The sequence below is a fragment of the Panulirus ornatus genome, chromosome 63 (genome assembly GCF_036320965.1).
Source record: "Panulirus ornatus isolate Po-2019 chromosome 63, ASM3632096v1, whole genome shotgun sequence".
In the NCBI taxonomy this organism is placed as follows: domain Eukaryota; kingdom Metazoa; phylum Arthropoda; class Malacostraca; order Decapoda; family Palinuridae; genus Panulirus; species Panulirus ornatus.
This window is the reverse complement of record NC_092286.1, coordinates 2,489,313-2,511,392: the sequence shown is the minus strand read 5'-3', so window position 1 is coordinate 2,511,392 and position 22,080 is coordinate 2,489,313. Positions and strand designations below refer to the sequence as shown.

Sequence of the window (22,080 nt, the reverse complement as noted above, 5' to 3'; positions counted from 1 at the left end):
ACATTTATATGTAAACATATCAGCATCCATAAATCCAATAAAAAATAAAGAAAATGCAGAACTTCATTTCACTACTTAATGCAGTAGGTTAGTGATGGGCATGACTAACTCATCATCCGGTCCACAAAAATATTGGTCCACTAGAAACTATCACACAAATTTATTGGTATATCCAAATTTCATACACATAAAAAGATTTTCAGCACAACTAGGAAATGTAAATTCTTTGCAACACAGATTAGGTAGCTCAATGCATGACTTTGTTGCCCATCACCGCCTGGGGTTTATGGCATGGATATACAGCACAAGATATATAGAGAGGTTAATATAATACGATTGCTCAATACAATAATAATATTTTCAAACTGATCTTAGTAAAGGATATGTTCTTTTTTCTGCTGGTTAGTAAGTTTAAATGATGTATAAACCCAAAATTTCTCAGTTCAACAGCAGTTAGATGATTAATGAAATTCACTAAACATGTAATAAATTATTGAATCTTTAATATGCAAGCCATAAGAAAAGCAGATGCAGTACACAGGTATACATCAAATGTATATTAGATTGTGCACTACACAAGATAATTTTCTGCTTCCATAAAAAACGAAAATATATTATCTTATAAACATTAATCAATGCATTCAAAGCAAGAGCCATGCCTATATATATACTGTACAACATCTTAATAACAACAAAAGTAGCCAGGCTGCTTTGCTGACAAGTGTAAAGACCAAAAATTCATTCTAAGAGCTTCACGTCATGTAATGCTGACCTGTGTGAACATTTACCAAGATATTACAAGTGTTTTGAAAAACTCGGTGTCACTCCACTGTATAGTAAAAACTAAAACAAGTATAAAAGTGAGGATGCTGATGATTACAATGTCAATAATACCAGCAAATAGATCCTTATGATATGCCTCTATTGAAAAGGGCACAACAATAACAGAAAATTAAGCTGACTGCATAACTATAACTTAGAATTGCAAGTTGGCAAAACATAAGACATTAGTAATTCATAAGAATTTTACTTACTCCTTTTTTTCCTTATGAACATCTTGTATAGTTGCCTTCTTTCAAAAAGTATAAAAATAGCTGCAAAGTGACAAGGATGGCCCAAAGCATTCACAGAAACAAAATGAATAATTAAATAAATGAAAGAGCCATGGTCTCTTGCTGTAAGTTGATACCCAAGGAAAATTAATCCATAATTTCTGCAGTTTTAGTAGTCAATTTCCTTATGTTGCCCTTTTTCTCTAACATTCTTTAATAATACATTATCAAACTTTCACATGGCAATACCTATATCTGAATTACTAACGGAACACTGATAATGATGAATAACAAAATGCCTTGAAGTTATTGAAAGATATGTTAAACTCACCCATACATCCATAACAAAAAGCAAGCTGACCAAATATGACCAGCAAAAAATGTGTAGAACTCAAGAGCAAGATACTGCAAGTAATATCTGAGTTCATTCAAAACATACTGTAAATATAACAAATAATTTTACTATGCATTGTAATGTATGTAATACATGACTGCCTGAAAAGTTCTGTCAAAACCTAATAGCACATCTATCACTACTATTAGTAAATCTGGACACATTTGGTAAATATATATATTTAGATAATGCTACAAAATTTTCATCATCAGCTGGCAAAATTGTTCTTCTTTTCAGAACAATACCTTCTTCTGATAATATTTGCCTACAATTAACAACTCTGCATTTTCCTAGACGAACTCTTTTCCAGTAAGGTAAGTGCTTTAAGTTAATCAACTTCAATCAGCATATAATGCCATACATAACTAGTTTTAAAGACTAAGAGTCTGATTTCCATGATGTCACATATAAGCTAAGAATCTGATTTCCATGATGTCATCTATAAGTCTCTGACAATTAAATTATTCTTGTCTAAGCAACTGTCAAAGCACTTGGAGGAATAAAGCAAGACAAAAGGAGAGTACTCTGTTTCTTGTAATAATGTGTATGTAAAAGTTAATCACCATTTTTCATCAGAGAATGCTGCTAAATGACTACATACATAACTTCAACATCTGACCTAATACCAAGAATATATCATGAGCTACTAATAGTTTAATTTATCCTACACTAAAGTACTAAGCAGAAAATCAACTAAGAAATACACTTAAACATATTGAGCAAATAACAATAAAAAGGTGCAAGTAACTGTAATCAAAGTTTTCCCACACTCAGACTCTATCTAAAGACTAAAGTTCCTGAATACATAGGGGTATATTCCAAATATATTGAGGTCTTGGAGCTAAAGTGATGAAAAGACTTTCTGTATGTTAAAATATAAATATACCCGATCAGTAGCAGGGAAATGAAGAACAACGTTGGAATGAGAAGTTCTTTGACATCATTGTGCTCCTTTCATCCTCTAACAATGATACAAACTCATCAAAGGTGACTTCAAGTGCTTTGTAAGCTCATGCAAGAAGAGCCAGGTAACACCTGAAAAATTTATCAATCATCGTTATCATAAATTAATCCCCTTCTTACTGGCAAAGCTTTAATGCACAGCTAATTCAACATGTATCTAATCATAGATCCAGGGGTTGACTGAACTGACTAAAATATGTGCACATGCAAGTGTGCCAAGCACATAATTTTCAGGGTACAACAGTGCTTGTTTCATATATCTTCTTGGTGTCACAGGAGTAGTTTACAAAAGATTTCTAGCATTTGTATGCTGTTCTGCAAGCACTTGCTTTACACAAAATAAAGTCAAAGAGGCCCCAATAAACCCATCACAATCAACCTTGATATATCTCATGGTGTATAAGTTTGGTGATCTAAAAAGCAGTAAAAATTTAATTGATGAACAAGAGAAATCTTGTTTTACACATTACCATATTAGCATGATGTATCCCCATAATGCATTCATCCTGTCTGGCAGTGAGCACATAAATTATGAAGCATCCTCTAAAGTCAAGCTACTTATCTCCTGAAACCATACCGTAAAGTCTTTTATACTCCATCCTTTCATCTCGAATTTGGTCTCCCTGTTCTTGTTCCATCCATCTCTGACACATATGTCCTCTTTGTCAACCTTTCCTCACTCATTCTCTCAAAATATGTCCAAACTATTTCAACACACCTTCTTCTCTCTCATCCACACTCTTTATTACCTTACCTCTCTCTTGACCTTTCATTACTTACTTAATCAAATCACTTCACACCACATACTGTCCTAAAACATTTCATTTCTAACACACCCACCCTCCTACATACAGCCTTATCTATAGCCCATGCCTTGCATTCATGTAACATTGTTGGGACTACTGTACCTTCAAATACCCATTTTTGCCCTCCTAAATAACATTCTCACTTTCCACACATTCTTCAGTGCTTCCAGAACCTTCACCCCCTCACCCACCCTATAACTCATTTCCACTTCCACAATTCCATTCACTGCCACATCCACTCCTAGATATCTAAGACAATTCACTTCCTCCACTTTTTCTCCAGTCAAAATCACACCCATAACTAACCTATCCCTCAACCCTCATATACCTAATGACCTTGTTTTAAATCACATTTACTCTAAGCATCCTCCTTTCGCATACTTCCAATCTCAGTCACCATTTTCTGCAGTTTCTCACATGAATCTTCCACCAGTGCTGAATCATCAACAAATAACAACTGACTCACTTCCCAGGCCCTCTCATCACCTCCAGACTGTATATGTACCCCCCCTCTCTAAGACTCTTGCACTTACCTCCCCTCCACCACCACCCCATCTACAAACACATCAAGCATCCTTGCCAAAGACCAACCTTCACTTCAAATAATTCACTCTCCTCTCTTCCAACTTGCACACCTGTTTTATAACCTTGATAAAAACTTCTCATTGCTAACAGAAGGGTTCTTCCCACACTGTATACTCTTAAGACCTTCCACAAGGCATTTCTATCAACCTTGACATATGTTTTCTCCAGATCCATAAATGCCACATACAAATCCATCTATTTCCCTAAGTATTTCTCACACACAGTCTTTAAAGCATACATCTAATCCACACATCCTCTACCATTTTTGAAAACCACACTGCTTCTCCCCAATCTGATGCTCTATACATGCCTTCACCCTCTCAATCACTACACATCCATACAACATAACAGGAAAACTCAGCAAACTAATATATCTGTAGTATGAACACTCATTCTTATTCCCCTTGTCTTTATACAGTGCCAATCCTCAGGTACCTCACCATGATCCAAACATACCCTGAAAATCCTTACTAACCAATCAACATCACAGTCATCCCTTTTCTTGATAAATTCAAATGCAATATCATCCACTCCACAATATCATCCACTCCAATCAACTTGTGGCATTTCATCTTACATAAGGCTTTCACCACCTCTTTTCTCTTCAATGAACCACACTCCATGACTCTCAATTTTCACATACCACACTAACCCAAAGAACCTATACATGCCATCCTATCAGAAACACAATCAGCAGTCCATCAAAATACTCACTCCATCTCCTAATCACTTCATCATTACCAGTTACCACTTCCTCTTTTCCCACCTTCACCAATGTTCTTATTCGCATTCTTTATTTTTACAGATTTCTTCCAAGTTACTATTATCATTATTACTATTATCGTCAAAATTACTATTATTATTATCAATATCATTATCATTATTATCATTATTATTTTATTTATTTATTTTATTTCATTTTGCTTTGTCGCTGTCTCCCGCGTTTGCGAGGTAGCGCAAGGAAACAGACGAAAGAAATGGCCCAATCCACCCACATACACATGTATATACATACACGTCCACACACGCAAACATACATACCCATACATCTCAATGTACACATATATATACACACACAGACATATACATATATACACAGGTACATAATACATACTGTCTGCCTTTATTTGTTCCCATCACCACCTCGCCACACATGGAATAACAACCCTCTCCCCCCTCATGTGTGCGAGGTAGCGCTAGGAAAGACACCAAAGGCCCCATTCGTTCACACTCAGTCTCTAGCTGTCATGTAATAATGCCCGAAACCAAAGCTCCCTTTCCACATCCAGGCCCCACACAACTTTCCATGGTTTACCCCAGACGCTTCACATGCCCTGATTCAATCCACTGACAGCACGTCAACCCCGGTATACCACATCGATCCAATTCACTCTATTCCTTGCCTGCCTTTCACCCTCCTGTATGTTCAGGCCCCGATCACTCAAAATCTTTTTCACTCCATCTTTCCACCTCCAATTTGGTCTCCCACTTCTCCTCGTTCCCTCCACCTCCGACACATATATCCTCTTGGTCAATCTTTCCTCACTCATTCTCTCCATGTGCCCAAACCATTTCAAAACACCTTCTTCTGCTCTCTCAACCACGCTCTTTTTATTTCCACACATCTCTCTTACCCTTACATTACTTACTCGACCAAACCACCTCACACCACACATTGTCCTCAAACATCTCATTTCCAGCACATCCACCCTCCTGCGCACAACTCTATCCATAGCTCACACCTCGCAACCATACAACATTGTTGGAACCACTATTCCTTCAAACATACCCATTTTTGCTTTCCGAGATAATGTTCTCGACTTCCACACATTCTTCAAGGCTCCCAGAATTTTCGCCCCCTCCCCCACCCTATGATTCACTTCCGCTTCCATGGTTCCATCCGCTGCCAGATCCACTCCCAGATATCTAAAACACTTTACTTCCTCCAGTTTTTCTCCATTCAAACTTACCTCCCAATTGACTTGACCCTCAACCCTACTGTACCTAATAACCTTGCTCTTATTCACATTTACTCTTAACTTTCTTCTTTCACACACTTTACCAAACTCACTCACCAGCTTCTGCAGTTTCTCACATGAATCAGCCACCAGCGCTGTATCATCAGCGAACAACAACTGACTCACTTCCCAAGCTCTCTCATCCACAACAGACTTCATACTTGCCCCTCTTTCCAAAACTCTTGCATTCACCTCCCTAACAACCCCATCACACACCCCTGCCGCAAACCTACATTCACTGAGAACCAATCACTTTCCTCTCTTCCTACACGTACACATGCCTTACATCCTCGATAAAAACTTTTCACTGCTTCTAACAACTTGCCTCCCACACCATATATTCTTAATACCTTCCACAGAGCATCTCCATCAACTCTATCATATGCCTTCTCCAGATCCATAAATGCTACATACAAATCCTTTTGCTTTTCTAAGTATTTCTCACATACATTCTTCAAAGCAAACACCTGATCTACACATCCTCTACCACTTGTGAAACCACACTGCTCTTCCCCAATCTGATGCTCTGTACATGCCTTCACCCTCTCAATCAATACCCTCCCATATAATTTACCAGGAATACTCAACAAACTTATACCTCTGTAATTTGAGCACTCACTCTTATCCCCTTTGCCTTTGTACAATGGCACTATGCACGCATTCCGCCAATCCTCAGGCACCTCACCATGAATCATTATATATTTTTTTTTATCTATTATACTTTGTCGCTGTCTCCCGCGTTTGCGAGGTAGCGCAAGGAAACAGACGAAAGAAATGGCCCAACCCCCCCCATACACATGTATATACATACGTCCACACACGCAAATATACATACCTACACAGCTTTCCATGGTTTACCCCAGACGCTTCACATGCCTTGATTCCATGAATCATACATACATTAAATAACCTTACCAACCAGTCAACAATACAGTCACCCCATTTTTTAACAGATTCCACTGCAATACCATCCAAACCTGCTGCCTTGCCGGCTTTCATCTTCCACAAAGCTTTTACTACCTCTTCTCTGTTTACCAAATCATTTTCCCTAACCCTCTCACTTTGCACACCACCTCGACCAAAACACCCTATATCTGCCACTCTATCATCAAACACATTCAACAAACCTTCAAAATACTCACTCCATCTCCTTCTCACATCACCACTACTTGTTATCACCTCCCCATTAGCCCCCTTCACTGAAGTTCCCATTTGCTCCCTTGTCTTTTTTTTTTTTTTTTATACTTTGTCGCTGTCTCCCGCGTTTGCGAGGTAGCGCAAGGAAACAGACGAAAGAAATGGCCCAACCCCCCCCCATACACATGTATATACATACGTCCACACACGCAAATATACATACCTACACAGCTTTCCATGGTTTACCCCAGACGCTTCACATGCCTTGATTCAATCCACTGACAGCACGTCAACCCCGGTATACCACATCGCTCCAATTCACTCTATTCCTTGCCCTCCTTTCACCCTCCTGCATGTTCAGGCCCCGATCACACAAAATCTTTTTCACTCCATCTTTCCACCTCCAATTTGGTCTCCCTCTTCTCCTCGTTCCCTCCACCTCCGACACATATATCCTCTTGGTCAATCTTTCCTCACTCATTCTCTCCATGTGCCCAAACCACTTCAAAACACCCTCTTCTGCTCTCTCAACCACGCTCTTTTTATTTCCACACATCTCTCTTACCCTTACGTTACTCACTCGATCAAACCACCTCACACCACACATTGTCCTCAAACATCTCATTTCCAGCACATCCATCCTCCTGCGCACAACTCTATCCATAGCCCACGCCTCGCAACCATACAACATTGTTGGAACCACTATTCCTTCAAACATACCCATTTTTGCTTTCCGAGATAATGTTCTCGACTTCCACACATTCTTCAAGGCCCCCAGAATTTTCGCCCCCTCCCCCACCCTATGATCCACTTCCGCTTCCATGGTTCCATCCGCTGCCAGATCCACTCCCAGATATCTAAAACACTTCACTTCCTCCAGTTTTTCTCCATTCAAACTCACCTCCCAATTGACTTGACCCTCAACCCTACTGTACCTAATAACCTTGCTCTTATTCACATTTACTCTTAACTTTCTTCTTCCACACACTTTACCAAACTCAGTCACCAGCTTCTGCAGTTTCTCACATGAATCAGCCACCAGCGCTGTATCATCAGCGAACAACAACTGACTCACTTCCCAAGCTCTCTCATCCCCAACAGACTTCATACTTGCCCCTCTTTCCAAAACTCTTGCATTTACCTCCCTAACAACCCCATCCATAAACAAATTAAACAACCATGGAGACATCACACATCCCTGCCGCACTGTCTTACGCACTTTATTTACCTCCTTCCAGAACATCTTTTTATTCTCCCTAAAATTTAATGATACTCTCTCACCCCAACTCTCATTTGCCCTCTTTTTCACCTCTTGCACCTTTCTCTTGACCTCCTGTCTCTATCTTTTATACATCTCCCACTCAATTGCATTTTTTCCCTGCAAAAATCGTCCAAATGCCTCTCTCTTCTCTTTCACTAATAATCTTACTTCTTCATCCTACCACTCACTACCCTCTCTAATCAACCCACCTCCCATTATTATTATCATTATTATTATCATTATTATTATTATTATTATTATTATTATTATTATTATTATTATTATTATTATCATTATTATTATCATTATCATTATTATTATCATCATTAGTGATTTAGACATCTGGGAGTGGACTTAGCAGTAGATGGAACCATGGAAGCAGAAGTGAGTCACAAGGTGAGAGAGGGGACAAAGGTTCAGGGAGCGTTGAAGAATGTGTGGAAGTCAAGAATGTTATCTTGGAGAGCAAAAATGGGTATGTTTCAAGGAATAATGGTTCTAACAACGTTATATGGTTGCAAGGCATGGGCTATAGATAGGGTTGTGCACAGGAGGGTGAATGTGTTGGAAATGAAATGTTTGCAAACAATATGTGGTGTGAGGTGGTTTGATCGAGTAAGTAATGTAAGGGTAAGAAAGATGTGTGGTAATTAGGAGTGTTGTTGAGAGAGCAGAAGAGGGTGCATTGAAGTGATTTGGACACATGGAGAGAAGGAGTGAGGAAAGATTGACAAAGAGGATATATTTGTCAGAGGTGGAGGGAAGGAGAAGCGAGAAACCAAACTTTAGGTGGAAGGATGAAGTGAAAAAGATTTTGAGCTATCGAGGCCTGAACATACAGGAGGGTGAAAGGCATGCAAGAAATAGAATGAAATGGAACAATGTGGTATATTGGGGTCAACGTGCTTTAAATGGATTGAATCAGGGCATGTGAAGCTTCTGGGGTAAACCATGGAAAGGTCTGTGGAGCTTGGATGTGGATGCCTTCACCCTCTCAATCAATACCTTCCCATATAATTTACGAGGAATACTCAACAAACTTATACCTCTGTAATCTGAACACTCACCTTTATCGACTTTGCCTTTGTACAATGGCACTATACATGCATTCTGCCAATCCTCAGGCACTTCACCATGAATCATACATATACTGAATACCCTCACCAACCAGTCAACAACATAGTCACCACCTCCTTTAATATATTCCACTGCAATACCAACCAAAACCTGCCACCTTGCTGGCTCTCATCATTTCGCAAAGCTTTCACTACCTCTTCTCTGTTTACCAAATCATTCTCCCTGACCCTCTCACTTCGCACACCACCTCGACCAAAATACCCTATATCTCCCACTCTATCATCAAACACATTCAACAAACCTTCAAAATACTTACTCCAACTCCCTCTCACTTCACTACTACTTGTTATCACCTCCCCATTTGCCCCCTTCACCAATGTTCCCATTTGTTCTCTTGTCTTACGCACTTTATTTACCTCCTTCCAAAACATATTTGATGATACTCTCTCACCCCAACTCTCATTTGCCCTCTTTTTCACTTCTTGCACCTTTCTCTTGACCTCTTGCCTCTTTCTTTTATACATCTCCAAGTCATTTGCACTATTTCCCTGTAAAAATCATCTAAATGCCTCTCTCTTCTCTTTCAGTAACAATCTTACTTCTTCATCCCACCACTCACTACCGTTTCTAATCCACCCACCTCCCACCTTTCTCATGCCACAGGCATCTTTTGCGCAAGCCATCATTGCTTCCCTAAGTACATCCCATTCCTCCCCTAATCCCCTTTTGGATGTTAATGTACTGAGAGGAGCAAATGGAGGATGCCTGATCATTATCTTGTGGAGGCGAAGGTGAAGATATTTGGAGGTTTTCAGAAAAGAAGAGAGAATATTGGGGTGAAGATAGTGGTGAGAGTAAGTGAGCTTGGAAAGGAGACTTGTGTGAGAAAGTGCCAAGAGAGATTGAGTGCTGAATGGAAAAAAGTGAGAGCAAATGACATAAGGGGAGTGGGGGGAGAAATAGGATGTAGTTTGGCAAGAGGTCAAGAGAAAGGTGCAAGAGGTGAAAAAGAGGGCAAATGAGAGTTTTAGGAAGAATAAAAAATGTTTTGAAAGGAGGTAAATAAAGTGTGTAAAACAAGAGAACAAATGGGAACATTGGTGAAGCGGGCAAATTGGGAGGTAATAACAGGTAGCGGTGAAGTAAGAGGGAGATGGAGTGAGAATTTTGAAGGTTTCTTGAATGTGTTTGATGAAAAAGAGGGCAAATGAGAGTTTTAGGAAGAATAAAAAGATGCTTTGAAGTGGGAGGGAGATGGAGTGAGTATTTTGAAGGTTTGTTGACATTTTGAAGGTTTTGATGATAAAGTGGGCAGATATAGAGTATTTTGTTCAAGGTGGTGTGCGAAGTGATAGGGTCTGGGAGAATGATTTGGTAAACAGAGAAGAGGTAGTGAAAGCTTTAAGGAAGATGAAAGCTGGCAAGGTGGCAAGTTTGGATGGTATTGCAGTGGAATTTACTAAAAAAAAAAGGGGGTGACTATGTTGTTGACTGGTTGGTGAGGATATTCAATGCATGCATGGTTAATGGTGAAGTGCCTGAGGATTGGCTGAATGCAAGCATAGTACCACTGTACAAAGGCAAAGGGGATAAAGGTGAGTGTTCAAATTACAGAGGTATAAGTTTGCTGAGTATTCCTGTGAAGTTATATGGGAGCGTATTGATTGAGAAGGTCAAGGAATGTACAGAGCATCAGATTGGGGAAGATCAATGTGGTGTCAGAAGTGGTAGAGGATGTGTGGATCAGGTGTCTGCTTTGAAGAATGTCTGTTAGAAATAGTTAGAAAAACAAATGGATTTGTATGTAGCATTTATGGATCTGGAGAAGGCATATGATAGAGTTGATAGAGATGCTCTGTGGAAGGTATTAAGTGTATATGGTGTGGAAGGTAAGTTGCTAGAAGCAGTGAAAAGCTTTTATCAAGGATGTAAGGCATGTGTACATGTAGGAAGAGAAGAAAGTGATTGGTTCCCAGTGAATGTCTGTTTGCAGCACGGGTGCATGATGTTTCCATGGTTAATTTGTTTATGAATGGGGTTGTTAGGGAGGTGAATGCATGAGTTTTGAAGAGAGGGGCAAGTATGCAGTCTGTTGTGGATGAGAGGGCTTGGGAAGTGAGTCAGTTGTTCTCTGATGATACAGCACTGGTGGCATATTTGGGTGAGAAAGTGCATAAGTTGGTGACTGAGTTTGGTAAAGTGTGTGAAACAAGAAAGCTGAGAGTACATGTGAATAAGAGCTTGGTTATTAGGCTCAGTAGGGTTGAGGGACAAGTCAATTGGGAGGTAAGTTTGAATGGAGAAAAACTGGAGGAAGTGAAGTGTTTTAGATATCTGGGAGTGGATTTGGCAGCAGATGGAACCATGGAAGCAGAAGTGAGTCATAGGGAGGGGGCGAGGGTTCTAGGAGTGTTGAGGAACATATGGAAGGCGAGGGCGTTATCTCGGAAAGCAAAAATGGGTATGTTTGAAGGAATAGTGGTTCCAACAATGTTATATGGTTGTGAGGCATGAGCTATATATAGGGTTGTGTGGAGGAGGGTGGATGTGCTGAAAATGAGATGTTTGAGGACAATATGTGGTGTGAGGTGGTTTGATCGAGTAAGCAATGAAAGGGTAAGAGAGATGTGTGGTAATGAATAGAGTGTGGTTGAGAGAGCAGAAAAGGGTGTTTTGAAAAGGTTTGGTCACATGGAAAGAATGAGTGAGGAAAGATTGACAAAGAGGGTGTATGTGTCAGAGGTGGAGGGAACGAGAAGTGGGAGACCAAATTGGAGGTGGAAAGATGGAGTGAAAAAGATTTTGAGTGATCGGAGCCTGAACATGCAGGAGGGAGAAAGACGTGCAAGGAATAGAGTGAATTGGAACGATGTGGTATACCGGGGTCGCCATGCTGTCAGTGCATTGAAACAGGGCATGTGAAGCGTCTGGGGTAAACTATGGAAAGTTCTGTTGGGCCTGGATGTGGAAAAGGAGCTATGGTTTCGGTGCATTATACATGACAGCTAGAGACTAAGTGTGAACAAATGTGTCCTTTGATGTCTTTTCCTAGAGCTACCTCGTGCACATGCGAGGGGAGGGGTTTGTTTTTTCATGTGTGGCGGGGTGGCGATGGGAATGAATAAAGGTAGATAGTATGAATTATGTAAATGTGTATATATGTATATGTCTGTGTGTGTATATATATGTATACGGTGAGATGTATAGGTATGTATATGTCTGTGTGTGTATATATATGTATACAGTGAGATGTATAGGTATGTATATGTGCGTGTGTGGACATGTATGTGGGTGGGTTGGGCCATTCTTTCGTCTGTTTCCTTGCGCTACCTCACTAACGCAGGAGACAGCGACAAAGCAAAATAAATAGATATAAATATATATATTATCTCTGGGGATAGGGGAGAAAGAATACTTTCACGCATTCCCCCCGTGTCGTAGAAGGCGACTAAAGGGGACGGGAGTGGGGGCTAGAATCCCTCCCCTTCTTGTATTTTAACTTTCTAAAAGGGGAAACAGAAGGAGTCATGCGGGGAGTGCCTATCCTCCTCAAAGGCTCAGATTGGGGTATCTAAATGTGTATGTCTGTAACCAAGATGAGAAAAAATTGATGCTGTATTGATATGTATATGTGCATGTGTGGGCGTTTATGTATATACATGTATATGTGGGTGGGTTGGGCCATTCTTTCGTCTGTTTCCTTACGCTATCTCACTAACGCAGGAGACAGCGACATTGTATAATGAAAACAAAAATAAAATCATATACATATATATGAATGTATGTGAGAAATACTTAGAAAAGCAAATGGATTTGTATGTAGCATTTATGGATCTGGAGAAGGCATATGATAGAGTTGATAGAGATGCTCTGTGGAAGGTATTAAGAATATATGGTGTGGGAGGCAAGTTGTTAGAAGCAGTGAAAAGTTTTTATCGAGGATGTAAGGCATGTGTACGTGTAGGAAGAGAGGAAAGTGATTGGTTCTCAGTGAATGTAGGTTTGCGGCAGGGGTGTGTGATGTCTCCATGGTTGTTTAATTTGTTTATGGATGGGGTTGTAAGGGAGGTAAATGCAAGAGTCCTGGAAAGAGGGGCAAGTATGAAGTCTGTTGGGGATGAGAGAGCTTGGGAAGTGAGTCAGTTGTTGTTCGCTGATGATACAGCGCTGGTGGCTGATTCATGTGAGAAACTGCAGAAGCTGGTGACTGAGTTTGGTAAAGTGTGTGGAAGAAGAAAGTTGAGAGTAAATGTGAATAAGAGCAAGGTTATTAGGTACAGTAGGGGTGAGGGTCAAGTCAATTGGGAGGTGAGTTTGAATGGAGAAAAACTGGAGGAAGTGAAGTGTTTTAGATATCTGGGAGTGGATCTGTCAGCGGATGGAACCATGGAAGTGGAAGTGGATCATAGGGTGGGGGAGGGGGCGAAAATTTTGGGAGCCTTGAAAAATGTGTGGAAGTCGAGAACATTATCTCGGAAAGCGAAAATGGGTATGTTTGAGGGAATAGTGGTTCCAACAATGTTGTATGGTTGCGAGGCGTGGGCTATGGATAGAGATGTGCGCAGGAGGATGGATGTGCTGGAAATGAGATGTTTGAGGACAATGTGTGGTGTGAGGTGGTTTGATCGAGTAAGTAACGTAAGGGTAAGAGAGATGTGTGGAAATAAAAAGAGCGTGGTTGAGAGAGCAGAAGAGGGTGTTTTGAAATGGTTTGGGCACATGGAGAGAATGAGTGAGGAGAGATTGACCAAGAGGATATATGTGTCGGAGGTGGAGGGAACGAGGAGAAGAGGGAGACCAAATTGGAGGTAGAAAGATGGAGTGAAAAAGATTTTGTGTGATCGGGGCCTGAACATGCAGGAGGGTGAAAGGAGGGCAAGGAATAGAGTGAATTGGAGTCATGTGGTATACAGGGGTTGACGTGCTGTCAGTGGATTGAATCAAGGCATGTGAAGCGTCTGGGGTAAACCATGGAAAGCTGTGTAGGTATGTATATTTGCGTGTGTGGACGTGTGTATGTACATGTGTATGGGGGGGGGTTGGGCCATTTCTTTCGTCTGTTTCCTTGCGCTACCTCGCAAACGCGGGAGACAGCGACAAAGTATAAAAAAAAAAAAAAAAAAAAAAAAAAAAAAAAATATATTGTCCAAAGGCAAAGGGGATAAAGGTAAGTATTCAAACTACAGAGGCATAAGTTGGTTGAGTATCCCTTAAAAATTATATGGGAGGGTATTCACTGAGAACGTCAAGGGATGTACAGAGCATCAGATCGGGGAAGAGCAGTGTGGTTTCAGAAGTGGTAGAGGATGTGTGGATCAGGTGTTTGCTTTGAAGAATATATGTGAGAAATACTAAGAAAAACAGATGGATTTATATATAGCATTTGTGGATCTGAAGAAGGCATAAGATAGAGCGGTTAGAGATGCTTTGTGGAAGGTCTTAGGAGTATATGGTGTGGGAGGTAAGTCGCTAGAAGCAGTGATAAGTTTTTACTAAGGATGTAAGGTATATGTATGAGTAAGAAGAGAGGAGAGTGATTAGTTCCTAGTGAATGCCAATCTGTGGCAGGGGTGTGTGACAACCCATGGTTGTTTAATTTGTTTATGGATGGTGTGGCTGGGGAGGTAACTGCAAGACAAAGTTGGAGATGGAAGGATGGAGTGAAAAAGACTGTGAGCAATCAGAGCCTAAACATGCAGGAAGGTGAAAGGCATTCACAAAATAGAGTGAATTGGAATGATATGATAAACTAGGGACAATGTGCCATCAATGAGCTGAACCAGGGGATGCGAAATGTCCTGGGTAAACCATGGAAAGGTCTGTGGGGCCTGGATGTGGATAGAGAGCTGAGTTTTCGGTGAATTACCCATGACAGTTCATAAATGGATGTGAGCAGATGTGGCCTTTCTTTGTCTGTTTCCCCGCACTACCTAACTGATGCAGGAGGTGATCAATTGTGGGGAGGGGGGAAAGAGGAGAATATATGTTACTTTTTTTCTTTTCTTTCATGCATGTGTGCTGTTTCCTGTGGGGTGTGGTGATGCTTGGAATGGCTGAAGGAGAGTAAGTATGAATATGTACATACATGTGTTTATATGTATGTGTACATGTATGTATATGTATGTATGTATACAAAAGTATATGTGCATGTGCATATATGTATATATATGGCCATGGATGAAGGCAGCTAGTACGAATATGTATCCCTGGGGATAGGGAAGAAAGAATACTTCCCACACATTCCTCACGTCGTACAAGGCGACTAAAGGGAACAGGAGCAGGGGGCTAGAAACCCTCCCCTCCTTGTATTTCAACTTTCTAAAAGGGGAAACAGAAGAAGGAGTCATGCGGGGAGTGCTCATCCTCCTCAAAGGCTCAGATTGGGGTGTCTAAATGTGTGTGGATGAAACCAAGATGAGAAAAAAGGAGAGATAGGTAGTATGTTTGAGTAAAGGAACCTGGATGTTCTGGCTCTGAGTGAAATGAAGCTCAAGGGTAAAGGGGAAGAGTGGTTTGGGAATGTCTTGGGAGTAAAGTCAGGGGCTGGAGAGGACAAGAGCAAGGGAAGGAGTAGCACTACTCCTGAAACAGGAGTGGTGGGAGTATGTGATAGAGTGTAAGAAAGTAAGCTCTAGATTGATATTGGTAAAAATGAAAGTGGATCGAGAGAGATGGGTGATTATTGGTGCATATGCACCTTGGCATGAGAAGAAAGATCATGAAAGGCAAGAGTTTTGGGAGCAGCTGAGTGAGTGTGTCAGTAGTTTTGATACACGAGACCGGGTTATAGTGATGGGTGATTTGAATGCAAAGGTGAGTAATGTGGCAGTTGAGGGAATAACTGGTGTATATGGGGTGTTCAGTGTTGTAAATGGAAATGGTGAAGAGCTTGTAGATTCGTGCACTGAAAAAGGACTGGTGATTGGGAAAACCTGATTTAAAAAGAGACATATACATAAGTATGTATGTAAGTAGGAGAGATGGCCAGAGAGCATTATTGGATTATGTGGTAATTGATAGGCCCGCAAAAGAGACTTTTGGATATTAATGTGCTGAGAGGTGCAACTGGAGGGACGTCTGATCATTATCTTGCAGAGGCGAAGGTGAAGATTTGTAGGGGTTTTCAGAAAAGAAGAGAGAATGTTGGGGTGAAGAGAGTGGTCAGAGTAAGTGAGCTTGGGAAGGAGACATGTGTGAGGAAGTACCAGGAGAGACTGAGTACAAAACGGAAAAAGGTGAGAGCAAAGGACATAAAGGGGAGTTGGAGAGGAATGGGATGTATTTAGGGAAGCAGTGATGGCTTGCGTAAAAGATGCTTGTGGCATGAGAAGCGTGGGAGGTGGGCAGATTAGAAAGGGTAGTGAGTGGTGGGATGAAGAAGTAAGATTATTAGTGAAAGAGAAGAGAGAGGCACTTGGATGTTTTTGCAGGGAAATAAAGCTAATGACTGGGAGATGTATAAAAGAAAGAGGCAGGAGGTCAAGAGAAAGGCGTAAGAGGTGAAAAAGAGGGCAAATGAGGGTTGGGGTGAGAGAGTATCACTAAATTTTAGGGGGATGGGGAGAAAGAATACTTCCCACGCATTCCTCATGTGTCATAGAAGGCGACTAAAGGGGACAGGAGAGGGGGGCTGGAAACCCTCCCCTCCCTGTATTTTAACTTTCTAAAAGGGGAAACAGAAGAAGGAGTCACGCGGGGAGTGCTCATCCTCCTCGAAGGCTCAGACTGGGGTGTCTAAATGTGTGTGAATGTAACCAAGATGAGAAAATAGGAGAGATGGGTAGTATGTTTGAGGAAAGGAACCTGGATGTTTTGGCTCTGAGTGAAACGAAGCTCAAGGGTAAAGGGGAAGAGTGGTTTGGGAATGTTTTGGGAGTAAAGTCAGGGGTTAGTGGGAGGACAAGAGCAAGGGAAGGAGTAGCAATACACCTGAAACATGAGTGGTGGGAGTATGTAATAGAGTGTAAGAAAGTAAATTCTAGAGTGCTATGGGTAAAAATGAAAGCGGATGGAGAGAGATGGTTGATTATTGGTACATATGCACCTAGGCATGAGAAGGATGATCATGAGAGGCAAGTGTTTTGGGAGCAGCTGAGTGAGTGTGTTAGTAGTTTTGATGCACGAGACCAGGTTATAGTGATGGGTGATTTGAATGCAAAGGTGAGTAATGTGGCAGTTGAGGGAATAATTGGTGTACCTGGGGTGTTCAGTGTTGCAAATGGAAATGGTGAAGACCTTGTAGATTTATGTGCTGAAAAAGGACTGGTGATTGGGAATACCTGGTCTAAAAAGAGAGATATACATAAGTATACATATGTAAGTAGGAGAGATGGCCAGAGAGCGTTATTGGATTACGTGTTGATTGATAGGCGTGCAAAAGAGAGACTTTTGGATCTTAATGTGCTGAGAGGTGCAACTGGAGGGATGTCTGATCATTATCTTGCAGAGGCGAAGGTGAAGATTTGTAGAGGTTTTTAGAAAAGAAGAGAGAATGTTCCGGGTGAAGAGAGTGGTGAGAGTAAGTGAGCTTGGGAAGGAGACATGTGTGAGGAAGTACCAGGAGAGACTGAGTACAGAATGGAAAAAGGTGAGAACAAAGGACGTAAGAGGAGTGGGGGAGGAATGTGATGTATTTAGGGAAGCAGTGATGGCTTGCGCAAAAGATGCTTGTGGTATGAGAAGCATGGGAGGTGGGCAGATTAAAAAGGGTAGTGAGTGGTGGGATGAAGAAGTAAGATTTTTAGTGAAAGAGAAGAGAGAGGCATTTGGATGATTCTTGCAATGAAATACTGCAAATGACTGGGAGATGTATAAAAGAAAGAGGCAGGAGGTCAAGAGAAAGGTGCAAGAGGTGAAAAAGAGAGCAAATGAGAGTTGGGGTGAGAGAGTATCATTAAACTCTAGGGAGAATAAAAAGATGTTTTGGAAGGAGGTAAATAAAGTGCGTAAGACAAGGAAACAAATGGGAACTTTAGTGAAAGGGGATAATGGGGAGGTGATAACAAGTAGTGGTGATGTGAGAAGGAGACGGAGTGAGTATTTTGAAGGTTTGTTGAATGTGTTTGATGACAGAGTGGCAGATATAAGGTGTTTTGGTCGAGGTGGTGTGCAAAGTGAGAGGGTTAGGGAGAATGATTTGGTAAACAGAGAAGAGGTAGTAAAAGCTTTGCAGAAGATGAAAGCCGGTAAGGCAGCAGGTTTGGATGGTATTGCAGTGGAATTTCTTAAAAAAAGGGGGTGACTGTATTGTTGACTAGTTGGTAAGGTTATTTAATGTATGTATGACTCATGGTAAGGTGTCTAAGGATTGGCGGAATGCTTGCATAGTGCCATTATACAAAGGCAAAGGCGAAAAAGGCGAGTGCTCATATTACAAAGGTATAAGTTTGTTGAGTATTCTGGGGAAATTATATGGGAGGGTATTGATTGAGAGAGTGAAGGCATGTACAGAGCATCAGACTGGGGAAGAGCAGTGTGGTTTCAGAAATGGTAGAGGATGTGTGGATCAGATGTTTGCTTTGAAGAATGTATGTGAGAAATACTTAGAAAAGCAAATGGATTTGTATGTAGCATTTATGGATCTGGAGAAGGCATATGATAGAGTTGATAGAGATGCTCTGTGGAAGGTATTAAGAATATATGGTGTGGGAGGCAAGTTGTTAGAAGCAGAGAAAAGTTTTTATTGAGGATGTAAGGCATATGTATGAGTAGGAAGAGAGGAAAGTGATTGGTTCTCAGTAAATGTTGGTTTGCGGCAGGGGTGCGTGATATCTCCATGGCTGTTTAATTTGCTTATAGATGGGGTTGTCAGGGAAGTGAATGCAAGAGTTTTGGAGAGATGGGCAAGTATGCAGGCTGTTATAGATGAGAGAGCTTGGGAGGTGAGTCAGTTGTTGTTCGCTGATGATACAGCCTGGTGGCTTATTTGGGTGAGAAACTGCAGAAGCTGGTGACTGAGTTTGGTAAAGTGAGTGAAAGAAGAAAGCTGAGAGTAAATGTGAATAAGAGCAAGGTTATTTGGTACAGTAGGGTTGAGGGTCAAATCAATTGGGAGGTAAGTTTGAATGGAGAAAAACTGGAAGAAGTGAAGTGTTTTAGATATCTGGAAGTGGATTTGGCAGCAGATGGAACCATGGAAGTGGAAGTGAGTCATAGGGTTGGGGAGGGGGCGAAAGTTCTGGGAGCATTGAAAAATGTGTGAAAGGTGAGAGCTTTATCTCGGAAGCAAAAATGGGTATGTTTTAAGGAATAGTGGTTCCGACAATGTTATACGGTTGCGAGGCATGGGCTATAGATAGAGTTGTGTGGAGGAGGGTGGATGTGCTGGAAATGAGATGTTTGAGGACAATATGCGGCGTGAGGTGGTTTGATCGAGTAAGTAATAATAGGGTAAGAGAGGTGTGTGGTAATAAAAAGAGTGTGGTTGAGAAAGCAGAAGAGGGTTATTGATTTGGTTTGGTCACATGGAGAGAATGAGTGAGGAAAGATTGACAAAGAGGATATATGTGTCATAGGTGGAGGGAACGAGGAAAAAGGGAGACCATATTGGAAGTGGAAAGATGGAGTGAAAAAGATTTTGAGTGATCAGGGCCTGAATATGCAGGAGGGTGAAAGGCGCGCAAAGAACAGAGTGAACTGGAACGATGTGGTATACCAGGGTTGCATGCTGTCAATGGATTGAACCAGGGCATGTGAAGCGTCTGGGGTAAACCATGGAAAGTTTTGTGGGGCCTGGATGTGGAAAGGGAGCTGTGGTTTCGGTGCATTATACATGACAGCTAGAGACTGAGTGTGAACGCATGTGGCCTTTGTTGTCTTTTCCTAGTGATACCTCGTGCACATGTGGGGAGAGGGGGTTGTCATTTCATGTGTGACGGGGTGGCAATGGGAATGAATAAGGGCAGGCAGTATGAATTATATACCTATGTATATATGTATATGTCTGTGTGTGTATATATATGTATACGTTGAGATGTATAGGTATGTATATGGGCGTGTGTGGACGTGTATGTATATACATGTGTATGAGGGAGGGTTGGGCCATTCTTTCGTGTTTCCTTGCGCTACCTTGCTAACGTGGGAGACAGTGACAAAGTATAATAAATAAATAATAAATATTATATAGGTATATATAAAGTTAAGAGTAAATGTGAATAAGAGCAAGATTATTAGGTACAGTAGGGTTGACGGTCAAGTCAATTGGGAGGTAAGTTTGAATGGAGAAAAACTGGAGGAAGTAAAGTGTTTTAGATATCTGGGAGTGGATCTGGCAGTGGATGGAACCATGGAAGCGGAAGTGAATCATAGGGTGGGGGAGGGGGTGAAAATCCTGGGAGCCTTGAAGAATATGCGGAAGTCACGAACATTATCTCGGAAAGCAAAAATGGGTATGTTTGAAGGAATAGTGGTTCCAACAATGTTGTATGGTTGCGAGGCGTGGGCTATGGATAGAGTTGTGCGCAGGAGGGTGGATGTGCTGGAAATGAGATGTTTGAGGACAATGTGTGGTGTGAGGTGGTTTGATCGAGTAAGTAATGTAAGGGTAAGAGAGATGTGTGGAAATAAAAAGAGCATGGTTGAGAGAGCAGAAGAGGGTGTTTTGAAATGGTTTGGGCACATGGAGAGAATGAGTGAGGAAAGATTGACCAAGAGGATATATGTGTCGGAGGTGGAGGGAACGAGGAGAAGTGGGAGACCAAATTGGAGGTAGAAAGATGGAGTGAAAAAGATTTTGTGTGATCGGGGCCTGAACATGCAGGAGGGTGAAAGGAGGGCAAGGAATAGAGTGAATTGGATCGATGTGGTATACCGGGGTTGACGTGCTGTCAGTGGATTGAATCAGGGCATGTGAAGCGTCTGGGGTAAACCATGGAAAGTTGTGTGGGGCCTGGATGTGGAAAGGGAGCTGTGGTTTCGGGCATTATTGCATGACAGCTAGAGACTGAGTGTGAACGAATGGGGCCTTTGTTGTCTTTTCCTAGTGCTACCTCGCACACATGAGGGGGGAGGGGGATGGTATTCCATGTGTGGCGAGGTGGCGATGGGAATGAATAAAGGCAGACAGTGTGAATTGTGTGCATGGGTATATATGTATGTGTCTGTGTGTGTATATATATGTGTACAATGAGATGTATAGGTATGTATATTTGCATGTGTGGACGTGTATGTATATACATTGTGTATGGGGGTGGGTTGGGCCATTTCTTTCGTCTGTTTCCTTTTTTTTTTTTTTCCAAAAGAAGGAACAGAGAAGAGGGCCAGGTGAGGATATTCCCTCAAAGGCCCAGTCCTCTGTTCTTAACGCTACCTCGCTATCGCGGGAAATAGCGAATAGTATGAAAAAAAAAAAAAAAAAATGTCTGTGTATGTATATGTATGTATACGTTGAAACGTAAAGGTATGTATATGTGCGTGTGTGGGTGTTTATGTATGTACATGTGTATGTAGGTGGGTTGGGCCATTCTTTTGTCTGTTCTTGCACTACCTCGCTAATGCAGGAGACAGCGACTAAGTATAATAAAAATAAAAATAAATGTGTCTATGAGAGTGGATGTGTCTTTCTTTGTCTGTTTCCTAGCGCTAACTCACTAACGCTGGAAATAGTGATAAAAAAAAATATATATACATATTCTTATTCTTAATTGCCATTTTCTCTTCTTTGAAAGGTAGCCCTAGGAACAGACAAAGAAAGGCCACATTAGCTCACATCCATTATCTAGCCATCATGTGCAATGCACCAAAACTACAGCTCCCTATCCACAACCAGGCCCAACAGATCTTTCAATGG

At 41.3% G+C, this 22,080-nt stretch overlaps 1 protein-coding gene across 1 annotated transcript in view; it reads right to left on the bottom strand.

Annotated features, from left to right (window-relative positions):
- Cyfip (Cytoplasmic FMR1-interacting protein Sra-1) overlaps window positions 1-22,080 on the bottom strand; it is a 262,708-nt gene that overhangs the window by 84,075 nt on the left and 156,553 nt on the right.